Source organism: Nannospalax galili, unplaced genomic scaffold (genome assembly GCF_000622305.1).
Source record: "Nannospalax galili isolate Female #2095 unplaced genomic scaffold, S.galili_v1.0 scaffold167, whole genome shotgun sequence".
In the NCBI taxonomy this organism is placed as follows: domain Eukaryota; kingdom Metazoa; phylum Chordata; class Mammalia; order Rodentia; family Spalacidae; genus Nannospalax; species Nannospalax galili.
Genome location: NW_008358534.1, coordinates 2,170,274 through 2,183,150, shown reverse-complemented (window position 1 = coordinate 2,183,150; position 12,877 = coordinate 2,170,274). Strand labels below are relative to the sequence as shown.

The 12,877-nt window shown below is 38.0% G+C and overlaps 1 pseudogene; it reads left to right on the top strand.

Annotated features, from left to right (window-relative positions):
- The window catches only part of LOC103724679, a 39,484-nt pseudogene that overhangs the window by 13,931 nt on the left and 12,676 nt on the right, over positions 1–12,877 (top strand).

Genomic DNA, 12,877 nt, shown 5'->3' with positions numbered 1-12,877 from the left:
GGAAACCCACACGTGCCCTCTCGGCTCCCAGGCCCATGCTGTCCTAATGTCAACCGACAAAACTGACACTATGCATTCCATTTGGGTTTTTGTATAAAGTTTATGATGTCTGGAACAAAGTTATTTACAAAGGCATACATTCATGGGCTCTTTCCCCTACATCTTGGTTGAGCTTTTTGAGAGCCATCCCTGCCAGCGCCCCACCAGCCGGTGGCCATGCCCCACCAAGATAATAACTGCTTCCTGCTTCCTGGCTTCCTCTGCTTCTGTCCTTAGACCTTCCCCTCATGCAATTGAAGCTGACCGATTGGGTGGGAGGGGTGACTGTCTCCCCCTCTGTCTACAGGGTCTCTTGGGGTTCAGACCTTCAGTTGCTACTGGTTTGCTCGAGGATATGCCTATCTAACAGTGTGCAACAACATTTTAGGGGAAAGAAACCATGTACAGCAATCTCATGTCAAGAGAGAATGGAAATAAAATCAGATCCAAGTGATCAAAGTGCAGTAGATGAGGAAGTGTAGTCCACAGGAGTCTGGAAAGGTAACAACCATTCATGCCATAATATGGGTCATATTATAAGCTTTCAACTTGTTTTAGATGAGACAATGATGACTTTTAAGCAATTTTAACATGCAGTTGTCTTGTCCAGTTTTGTTTTGGGGAAATTGGATTGAAGGATTCACAGCAGAAGCCAGGAGAACAGTTAAACAGTTATTTCTCAAATGAGTCACAGAAAAATAATTGCAGCTTAGACAAGCTTTGTGCTAGTGGAGATGAGAGGGAAGACAGATGTAAAAGATATCACAGATATCACTGATAGAACTTGGTCATGACTTGGAAATAGTTGGTAAGAAAAAATGTTCAGAATGACTCTGATGCTCTGGGTAGTGGTACTAAATGCATATAGTATATGTACTTTGAAGACTTCTGGGTAGAAAACTTAATTAGAAAGAGAAATTAAAACATAAGGAAATTGAAAGCATTTCAACATTTTTCACTTTTTTATTGCATGTTTTAAATTTCATACATTCCCTACTCAAATCCAGGCCTCCCTCCCTAATCCATCCCTCCCTCTATTCCCGCACTGAACCCTATGCACTCTGCCATACATGCTGAGTCCTATTCATTCAGGTATTTGTACCCAAATGTCTTTCAGTGTAAATCCGTCCACTGGAGTCTATTCAGCCCATCCAGTGGTCATATGTAAGTCATACTCTCCCTCACCCAGGAGCAATCAGTCTCAAATAGTTCTCAATATAGTGCTGGCCTGCCACCCATTTCTCACCTCCCCTTGTTTAACTGAGCTGACATGGGTCCTGCGCTTGATGCCACCACTGCCACAGGCTCACATGAGCAAGCCTCAAGTGGTCTGGAAGTCTCCTTATGTTCATGAACCAGCCCCGGCTCTCACAATCTTTCTGCCTCCTCTTCTGCAATGGTCCCTGAGCTGTGGGTGTGTGAGGTTACATATAGGAATCCCATCCTACATGCTACAGTCTCTTATTGTCCAAATTGTCTCTTATTGTCTCAAACTGATGTACATGGAAGCCTCACTGGTGAGAATTGAGGGGTGCATTAGCCCTCTCTCTACCCCTTATTGTGCTATGTTCCATGAACCTTAGTTGTAGAGATTCGACTGTAGATATGTCACCTAGTACTGGACATCTCCCAGGCATATGTTCTTTGTGCCTGACCAGATGTGAAACTTTGCAGTAGCCTCCATCTGCTGCAAAAAGAAGCTTCTTTGATGAGTGTTCTACTGCATGCTTATAACTCTAAGGGAGGTCTCTTCTATCTGGCACTCTGTTCCCTGCCAAACAGCTCCCAGGTATGCATATGCGTTAATGTTCAGACACACTATGTGCATTTCTCATAGGGTTTCTAGAGCATCACTTTTCCCTCTAGGTGTCCTAGACCCCTGAGATTCACTCATCTTTTTTCTCCCATCTGGCTTCCCTCTTCTCTCCTTTCCTAGTCACAATGTCTGCATTATCCCCACCCTCCTCCTAATACCTCCCAACTCCTGCCATCTTTCCTCTCCTGACTTCCCTCCCTCCCCCACACCATGGCCCCGCGCATGTCCCTCTCTTCTCTCCTCCCTGCCATTTACTCCCACATTTTCCACCTCCCTCAGGTAACATCTGTTCCCTACTATCCCCCTTTCCAGTTGTTCAAATTTTTGCAAAACATTTATAGTTCACAATTCACTGTACAAATCTAAACTGACTTAGAAATTCCATGCATAGCCATGTGAATGGCTTTTGGCTGTACCCCAAATGAATAATCCACTATTAATCTACTAAACCGCTTGGTTGATTATAGTATAAAAGATCTTTTCTATCCATCTCCTTTTTTCCATCTTTAGTTTTTCTTTCTTTTTTTCTTCCTTTTTCCACCCTGCATTCTTCCTTCTCTTTTCCCATGTTTATGGAGCAAATATATCCTATTATAAACATTAGGGATTTTCCTAGCAAGTTCTCTACTAAGAACCATGTCATATTCTAGGCACTAAATATCCAAGGGTAAATGAAAACTATTTTCTGTCTTCAAGGAGTTTAAAGTCTAATAGCACAGATACTTAGAAAAAAACCAGTAGGCGCATGTGTGGTGCTGAGTTAAGATGATTAGGAGTTCAAGGCCAATCAAAATAAGCCCTGTCTCAAAAGAAAACATTACGAAAGAAAGACTATTTTACTTATAAAATGTGTACTGTGTCTCGAGCAGTAATTAAAATATGCCAATGTGGGTACACAGAGAAAGTAGATAACTTTGTTGTGAAACGCCCATTGTCTTTCGAAATGTGCTTCCTGGCAATAGGACAAAGTGGGTCATTAGCTTTACAATAGACCATAATATAGAAAACATTTTGTTTATCGCATTATCTCATGTACCTTCTTTTCTGTAGAATGAGTAAATGAACAAAGGCTTAGATGCCTAAACTATGTTCAAGAATTTACTGAGAAAATTGTATAATATTTGCTTGTCATAATCTAAAAATATTCCAGTTTAAACTAACTTACCGGTAGTCTCAGAGTATTTGGGCATTGAAATGATCTTTTTCGGTTTTCACTGTATTTAAGTTTTAGATATTTATTATGCCATCCATGTAGGCATTTTAAAAGGCATCATCTGACTAGCTTGTATGAAGGCCTTTTATATTTCATCTATTGGTAGAGTCGGGAAATTTCTCTCATCCACTAGATTGCTGTCATCATTATGCAGATTTTGTTTATGCAACCATATTGTGATTTAAAGAATGTGACATCCCTTTCATGTTTAGAAGACACTATCTTTCACATGGTGTCCTGGTCCTCTGGCTCTTGAAATCTTTCCACCCCTCATCTGTGATGTTTCCTGAGCCTCAGGTGTAGGGCGTTCATCATAGAAGTAATAGTTAGCATTGGTCTCCTTTATTGTCCGCATTGTTATCACTTGTGGATCTCTGTAGAAGTCTCCATATGCTCCAAGAATTAATCTCCTTTTGTGAGTGGTGAGAGCTACATTTATCACTGGGAATAAGGTTAAGTATTTAGAATACAGTCAGAAATTATATTGATTTAAGAAAATGGCAATAGTAAGTCCTGCTCTAGGGTCTATGACATCTCCAGCTATGGTAGTTGTCTAAGTTTATAGCATCCACCAAGAGTTTCCTTCTATTCATCAGTCCTTAAATGTCAATTTGGAGATCTATTATTTGTTACCTTCAAGATAAAAATACCACTATTATATCATTGGGGATATGTTGTTGGACTAATCATTGCTATGGTTTATAAGTTTTCCAGCTGAGTAAGAATATTGACGGCTTTTGTCCCTTAGCACCTTGCATGGCACCTTCCTTCTGATATCATGAGAGCTAGTCCTCTAAATTCATTCAAGTCCTGTGTCTGAAATATGTAATGTCCTCAATAGGGTCTTACCTTCAAGTTATGGGATGTAACCAAAGGCAATGACAATAGATTATACTGTTTGGAGACTCTCTGGGACCACTGAGACAAACAATTCAAAAGGAAGTTGCCTATGCCTGGCAGTGGGTTTCCTTTAATATAAAAGTTTTGATATTGGATGTTTCTGTCTTGCTAAATTTCTTGACCAAACTGAAATTTAAGTAGGAATGTTGCTCTTGCAATGTCAGTGGGTAGGCATTAGTTAGGAAACATAAAAGGATCACAGAAAGTTGTTCAGTTTTTCTTTCTGGGGTTTTCAGCACCTGGCCCTTTAAATTGCGTATGTTATGTGACCATTAACTCCTCAGTCTCCTCTCAGCCACTTGCTTGGCCTGCAGCAAGGCTAAGTTCTTTGGGCCTAGATATCTGAACACAGTCGGAATCTGGTTCCCTGAGTGGGGAAGACAAAAGAGCTACTTTGCCATTCTTTTAACCACATCTAGAGTGAGGCATTGGAACAAAAACTTAGGGTAGAGACAGGCGTATTCATGATATGTGGAGTTCAGAGAAACATAGATATAGTTGTGGATGTTAGTGTGAAATTAAATATATTTTATTTGTTATTTTAATTTTTTATGTGTGAGTGTATTACCTGCATGTATATGAGTGCACCCATATTGTGCAATGCTGCAGAGATAAGAAAAGGACTTCAGAGCCCCTGGAACTGGAGTTTAGGAAGGTTTGAAGCTGCCATGTGGGTGCTGGGAATTGAACCTGAGTTCTCTACAAGAGCATTAGTGCTCTTAATCGCCGAGTCACCTCTTCAGCCCCATAATCTGATAAAAAGCAGAGGTACACTCAGATAATGTTTGACTGAAGGAGACCTAAGTGTAGAACTAAGTATTTCTAACAGGAAAGATGAATTCTATAAAACCTCCATGAGTGCAGAGATATAGTTGAATAGCAGCTGTTACAGTCTGGTTTCTGTTGCTATAACTGAATAGCATGAGTTGGGTAATTTATAAATAAAACATTATACTGTTCACAATTCTGAAGACTAGGAAGTCTAGGGCTAAATGTTATCTATTTATGTTCTTTTGGCTGGTGGGCACTTTCTACAGTCTGACAGCAAGGTAAGCCATCAGGTGGTGACAGGGATATGTCCAAGAGATACAGCCAAAGTGATTTTCATAGAAGACTCATTCTTCATTATCTTTGTATGGTGATTGAAATTGAATCCAGGACTTATGCATGCTAAACAACTACTCTAATGGAGCTATAATCTCAGCCTATAGATCTACTCTTGAGATAACACATTAACCCATTAATCCATTAACAGTTTTATAAATAAATGAAGGCAGGTCCTTATAGCCTGATCATTTCTTAAATATCCCTCATGGTCCTAGATCTTCATACATAAAAATGGATATTACATTTCAGCATGAATTTTTATAGTGAGGACTCGTACCAAAACATAGCAATTTCCAAAGAGAGTACTGCCATCTTAGCACCAGCTCTATCAGCTCAACCACCTTCTCTAAACCTGACTGCATTCTCTTTTTTACCATTCCAGGTGTTATAGTAATTTCCTTCCCAACCCAAGTCACCAACCACATCTCTGTTTCTTATCTCCAGTTTCCTCTTTTTTTCAGCCTCCTTTTTCTCCCTGTTCCTGTACATTCTGTTTCTCTCTCTGCCTCATTGACTTCAAAAATTTCCTCCACTTTCCCCTCCCAGTATATACTGGTCCAAGATAAGGGGTAGATGGGATACCAGTAACACCAAGAAAAGTGAGGGACACAGTATATATTAAAAAGGCAAAGAGAAAGCAAACCAAGTTTATTTATGAGTTTAAGATATTTTTTGACTAATTCACTCATTTGTTTTCTTTGAGAGTAGTCATTTGTGAGACTGGATCTCCTTCAGATGAGTTTTATGGTCTATGCCCTGGATGAGATGGGATCACAGTATCTTAGAGAAAGATATCTTGGTCTCTTGATGCTGTAAGTTTTTCTCATAGTACAGAATCATTTCTTCCTTCCATGGAGCAGTTTGAAGTGCCAGTGTAATGGGACTGCAACTTGGAAGAGTATTACTCCTTCTATTTCGCTCATCTGTTATTTTCTAATGGCAGTTTTTCCTAAGTTGTGCATTTGTAACTTTGTGAGTGCTTTTTATATCTTTTGAATATCATTAAGGATTTTAATTCCCCTTGTTGAACTTTACATTTATGCATATAGCATCTTTTAAATGACAAGTCTGTTCTTTTCCCAGAGACAGAAATCGTTTTTTACACAAACCACCCATTTTCTAAGAAATTAAAAATCCTATTAACTTTCCAGAAAATATAGACTATTCTTCAAATTGTACTATAGTATTTTACTATGCAAATACAGATGGCAAGGGCACAGCTAACTGAAATGAGAGCAGGGTGAAAACAGCAATCATGTGTTTCTAGGCATCCCGATGAGATTCTTATTAAACACTGATCGTATTTTGCTTGGGACTACATGTTCATGGAGTTCAAAGGTCACAATACTGCAAATTCCCCTCCTGCTTTTCTCAGGGCTTTAGGACTTCAATAGTTTTGCATTATTTTCTGTTCTTTACTTCTGCTCTTTTTCTACAATAGGCTCTAGGCCAGCTTGTTGTGCCTTCAAAATTTCTCACGGGCCTTCTGACTGGCACGACATTGGATTCTGTGATGAGGGTAATTTTACAGGGACAGCTATTTTGTCCCTTTCTCTTCTGAGTATCTGACCCAGAAGGCATACTAGTCACAATTTCAGATTTGTGCCCCAGCTCAGTCAGTTACCACACACTATTTGCCTTTTAAGTTCTACTCAAAGTAAAATTACTACCAGCGATTTTACAGTCTACCAAATAACATTTTTATGTTACTAACCTAATCAGAACATCCCAGTTCAATCAGACTTTTTCAGTACTGAGCTACAAAATGTCCTCTTATTCCAATGTTTAATTTCTGTTTTGAGAGAAATATGCAGAAAGGCTCTATAGGCTGCAGTTAATCTGGAAGTGATTTTTTTACATCAAAAATTAGTTTCTAAAATTATTATAGATTTAAAAATTCACCTCAGGAAATATGAAGGCAGTAGCCATTGTGGATAAGCTTCTGCATAAGGAGAGACTTCATATTATGTCTTTAGAAAGAAGGGGGAGAGAGATGAAGGAAACTGAGAAGTACCAAGTCCTTTCTTTATAGCAAGTGATGGGATGGACATTTTCACTCATGTTAGTAATCTGAACTCATTTGAATTTTGAAACAGATCCTTGAATTTGTTATTATGTCTCTTTTTCACAGGAAAAAGGACAGACTCTGAGAAGTTCAATGCCTTTCCTAACATCCTACAGGCTGCGAGTGGCTGGATTTTGAATTTAGCTCTGCTTGATTACAAAGCACATGCTCTTTCCACTGTATAGCAATGTCCCTTGATTTCTTGAACAGTTCTTGCTACTACTTAACTTCAGAGTTTAATTAAATGCTAGCCTTCTAGATTCATTTTGCTTCACAAGTAATCATTATTCTTATTTTTTAGTTACTGATTTCATTTGAATAATGGAGACAGCTTAAGACCACAAGACTAGGTATATAAACCTCTAACATTCACCTCCTCTGTGATTCTGTACAGCTTCTATTCTTTTTTCTTAGCCCAAGAAACGACTCTAAAACATGTTCATTGTATTTATTTATTTATTTATTATTTTTATTTTATGTGTATGATTGTGTTGCCTGCATATATGTATGTAAGTGCACTTGTGTCATGCAATGCCTGTGGATGTCAGAAGAAGGCATCTGATCCCCTTAAACTGGAGTTATGGATGGTTGCCAGCCACCATATTGATGATGGGAATCGAACACAATCTTCTGCTAGAGGGTGATGAGAATCGAACCCACACTTCTGCAAGAGCAGTCTATGCTCTTAACCACTGAGTCATCTCTCCAGTCCATGCTCATTGTATTTAACAATCATTTTATGTATCTATTTAGTTAAAAACATCTTTAGAGAAGAAGTTTATTAAATTAGAGGAGAGGATTCATTCCTGCCAACGTGATTTTTATTTTTTTAGACACCGATTTGGCTACATAGCCCAGATTGATACTAAACTCCTGGGCTCAAGCAATCCTCATGCCAAAACCTTCCAAGGTAAGGACCACAGGCCTAGTTAAGTCTATTTTTACGTTGCTATACCTGCCTGTATTAATCGAATTAGAAAATTACAGAAACCTAAGTATGGAAAAACAAGTCGTACCAGTAGCCATTTCCAAGGAAGAGTCACAAGTTTCACCTTGATGAGTGGTCTACAGCCTGGTGGTGGTTGAGGATTGTAAACCTTCATCTTGGTTCAGTAAAAAAGGTGTGTAAACCATCATTACATATTGTCTTCCTGGAAGAGGAGATAACAGGAGTATGATTCCTTCAAATGTAACTTTTCTTAACTTTTTACCTTTCATGATGCGTAAATTAAAACTCCAAGAGACAAAATGAATTTTGAGGAGTCCATAGCGTCTTGGTGACAGTGGCAAAATTAGAATGGAGGTCTCTTGTTTCATAATCTGATACTGTGCTTGATCCACTAGATGACCCAGCCTCAAGTCAGACTCATTCTTACTATGAACATAAATTCAATTGTGTCACATTATTTGCCAGGTATTTTGAATGAGATTGATATCAATAAGCTCTTTTCAGTGATTTAAATTCATTATCCTTTCAAGTTGTGGGAATCGGTGTGCCTGCATGTACAAATTGTAAGCTTCTAGTATTGTCTTAGAAGTAATCGCATTCCATTTGGAGGATATGATGAGTGATTGGGATTGAACTCAGGATTCACGTACGCTAAGATACAAACTTATTGTTATGCTGGGGCTAAAATATAATGGTGTTTTTCACAAATTCAGAAAATTTTAATTACTCATATCTCAAAATTGTGAGTTGCTATCCCCTTCTCTAAAAAAAAAAAAAAAAAAAAAAAAAAATTTTTTTTTTTTTTTTTTTTTTTTTTTTGTAATCTGTTTATTCATTTCTCCATGGTTGGGTTAAATCACATCTGTAATATCTGCGAGGTCCTTCCTTCTTCCTTGAAGTCTTCTTTTTTTAAAAAAAATATCTGTATGGATGTTTTGTCTGCATAAATGTAAGTGCACTACACATGTGCAATGCCTACACAAGGCAGAATGAAGGTGTTGGATCCCTTGGAACTGGAGTTAAGGACCGTTGTTACCCATCAAGTGAGTGTTGAGAACCAAACCTGGGTCCTCTACAAGAACAATCAGTGCCGTTAACTGCTGAGCCATATCTCCAGTCCATGAAGTCTTCTTTGTTACATATAAAGAGAAGGTGATTTAATTTGGGCCTACTCTTAGCATACACATACCTGCATCCATTTCTCACATGTATTCATAATTAAAAATGAACAGAATGATTTACATTTTCATTATGTTTAATTTTCATCCAATTGTTTATGAAGACTGGGCTGAATTCAGCTGTTCTGAGTTATAGGACTCAACATATCATAATGTCGTTACAAAAATTCTTTTCTATAAACATCGTATTTTCCATTTGCTGGGAAAATCTCAGTCAAATATATTGCTTAGATGTTGATAAGTTAAGGGTTCAGCTTACTGTATTTCAAACTAATTTCCCCAATCCTATTCATAAATAATAATTTTGATGTTTTTTTCTTACCAGATGAGAATATTATTATATTTTCTTTGTTTTTTTTTGTTCCTCTAAGTAGCATAACTGGTTTATTAAAAATTGTGTAAGTACATGTTTAGCACATATAACCAAAATCATTTATGACAATTTCTTCCTTCTTTTCTATATCTGTATAATCCTTGAAAAGTAGTAGGTGTCCTGTTCCATATGCCTTATGACTGCTAGAAACAGCTACCACAATACTGGTAGCTTATGTCAGAAGTCCAAAATGATGATCACCATCCTCCTTTTGCTAAAATAAATGTTTCTGAATGTTTATGCCCCTTTCTAAAAGCTGTGATAAATTTCCTTGTAGTTTTAGTTTCTACAAGTTCCCATATTCTTTGACTTGTAGATTTTGACTTGTTGTTCTCCTCCATATACAAAGTGACCATTGTTTGGTCAATTCTCAATTATACTATGGTTTTGGTTCAAATCTTCTGAGTCTACTTTGTGGAATTTATGATTACTTGATTCTAACTGAATAATATATGATAATGTCTGCATCTCATGGTCCCTAAATTAACTGTGCCTGCAATGTTCCTTTCACCATATAGGTAAGTCGTAAGTTGCAAGTTGAGGTAATTTCCATTTGGTGACAGAAGTATTGAATTAGAAGCCTTCTTTTTTAAAAGTATTTTATTATTTTCATTTTGTGTGTCTGAAGTACATTACCTGCATGTATGTAAGTGTACCATGTCATGCAAAGACCAAGGAGGCCAGAAGAGGGTGTTGGATCCCCTAGAACTGGAGTTAAGGACAGTTATTAGCTGACATGTGGGTGGTGGGAATCAAATCCAGGTCCTGGGTTAGAACAGCAAGTATTCTTAACCAGTAAGCCATCCTTCTGGCCTCAAGGATTAGAGACCTTCTCAAAGGAGCCTAAGATCTTGTGTTTAGCCTATCTATGCAACTCAAATTATATCCTGTATACAAATTCAAACACAAGATATATCTTATACTAAGTTCAAAGGTGTGACTTATTCCATGTGACCACTGGTTGTGTGTGAAGGAGCTGTTTGTCTCCTTTCTATAGAGAACTGAAGAGAAAGTCAGAGAATGTATTCTACATCAATGCCTATTGATTAGTCATTCATGTGGAGCAAGATTCTGTACTATGTGAAATGTTGGTCCTGCCCCTGCAAGAAGATCTCACTAAGAATGTTTTAATGTCATGCTGATAATATCTATACATTTGTCACAAAAATGTTTCTTTTATTTAGAGTTTCATAAAGGAATATCCATGGTACCTTTGCAGAGAAAAACAGAATTACTATAATCATTGCCAAATGGTAGGTTTATGATGATGAGAAGGTTGATGTAATATGATGTTCTCTGGAACAAGACACTCATAAACATTGATTTGGTAGAGCGAAATTTCCTGGTATGTCTAGTACACCATTCCCCACAATACACACTCTGAATAGTTGTCTATTATACTCAAACATTAGAAGGAGGTGAAATAACTCATAATGCTTCACATAGGCCTGGACCGATTAGAAAAACATCTAAAATGGGAGAAATTTGCTAGGGCTAGAGAAAACATTATTAAACAGTGAATGGAGTGCTTTGGAGAATTTACTCTATCATATATCTCAAAACATTTGAAACAGAGGAGGTGAGGTACAGTGAAAGACCACTTTGTAGTTATTTTAGGGAGTATCATAGAATCTTCTGTTAAAACCAGATCATTTAAACTCTTTCTAACTGTAACTGCCTCCCCACATCTCCCACCCCCCCACCCCCGGCCCTGCAGGCTTTATAGAATTTTGGGGAGAAACGGCTTTGTGATGGCTAAGCCACCATAGCCATATCATTGGCTGGAAGACTTTCTTGCTGACCAATCAAAGCAAAGGGCGTGGCTTCCCATTGTCTTCTGTGGGGTAGATATAGAGCCATCAGCAGTCCTGAATTTACCTGTAAACAGTGAAGCTGTAAGATAGAAGACATTCGTGAGAAACCCGTGGATTCTAGTTTAGATGCCATTTGTAAAATCGAGTGTGATGGTAAGTCTTCTTTAAGCATAGCTACAGAAGCTCAAAGCATCGAAAGCGTGGATGATCCACCAAGCAGCAAAGAACAGAGATCACAAGATCACCCTTTCTTTTCTTTCCCTCCAGTACTTCATCCATTACTCCTTCCCTGTCTTTATCAAGTATGAAAGTGTTCTTCAGCCCATAGCTATTACCATAAAGAGAGCCCCTAAGTTTTGTTCTACGTAACGCTTTATCTTGTGTTGTTCTCTTAGGTCCCCCAAATAATGGAGAAAGTGGAGTCAGTGATTGAAAACACTCCAGAAAATGAGAACAAAAGAAGAAAACACACAGTACTGGTCTTTTGCTATCGGGGGAAAAAGAAGAATCAAAATGAGGAAGGCGAGAAGGAAGAGACACCAGAGGAACATTTGCCTTACTCCTTACCTAACATCACTGCATATAAATGCAATAAAATCTATAGGCTCAGGAACTTCATCCTCCGGCTGATGACATATATCTCGTTGGTCGTCCAAAGACTCAGAAACCTTTTTAGTCCCACTCAAAAAAACGTGAGCTGAGGGGGTTTTTCACGTAGAGAAACCAAATCTTACATTCCTTCCTCAACATAGAGATGGTTGGGAATTGGTGATTAAATTGTAATAAAATACCTTCTGGAAGAAGTTTTGTTTTACTGTGTGATTTGTTCTATAGATGGAGAAAGAGGAAATAAAAGAAATAAGGAAATATTTTAGGAGGGAAAAACATCGGATATCTTAGGGTGGTGGAATAGATCCACTGACAGTTAATAAAGACAAAGGGAAGTTTAAACACTGAAGATGAATTTTTTTCAAAACTGTCTTCTACTGGGGAAGAAGACAAAACCTTGGCTTTCCTCAGAGTGAGACAAGGAGGGGTAGATGGGGAGAGATGTGATATTTGTGATGGTTACTATGATAATCAGGCTGATTTCCCCTTTGTTCCCTTGATCTGTTTCCTGTTGATGTGGCTTAACTCCAGAGATCACTTACAACGGTAATACATTTACAAGGAGGTCAGATATATTGGGTGTTTTCTTGCTGTTGAAGACACTGCAGAGCCTGGTGCAGAGCAAGCCTCAAATTTTGAGAGGAACATGTATGAAGGGCAGCAACATATTTGCTTTAATAGGGGATAACCCATTACTCGTTAATCCATTAATCTATAAGTAGTTTAATTTATTCAGGAACTAACTAATCCTCAATTAAAATTCTCACATGAATTCCACTCACTACTGAAATGGGGGAGAGGCCTGGAGAGATAG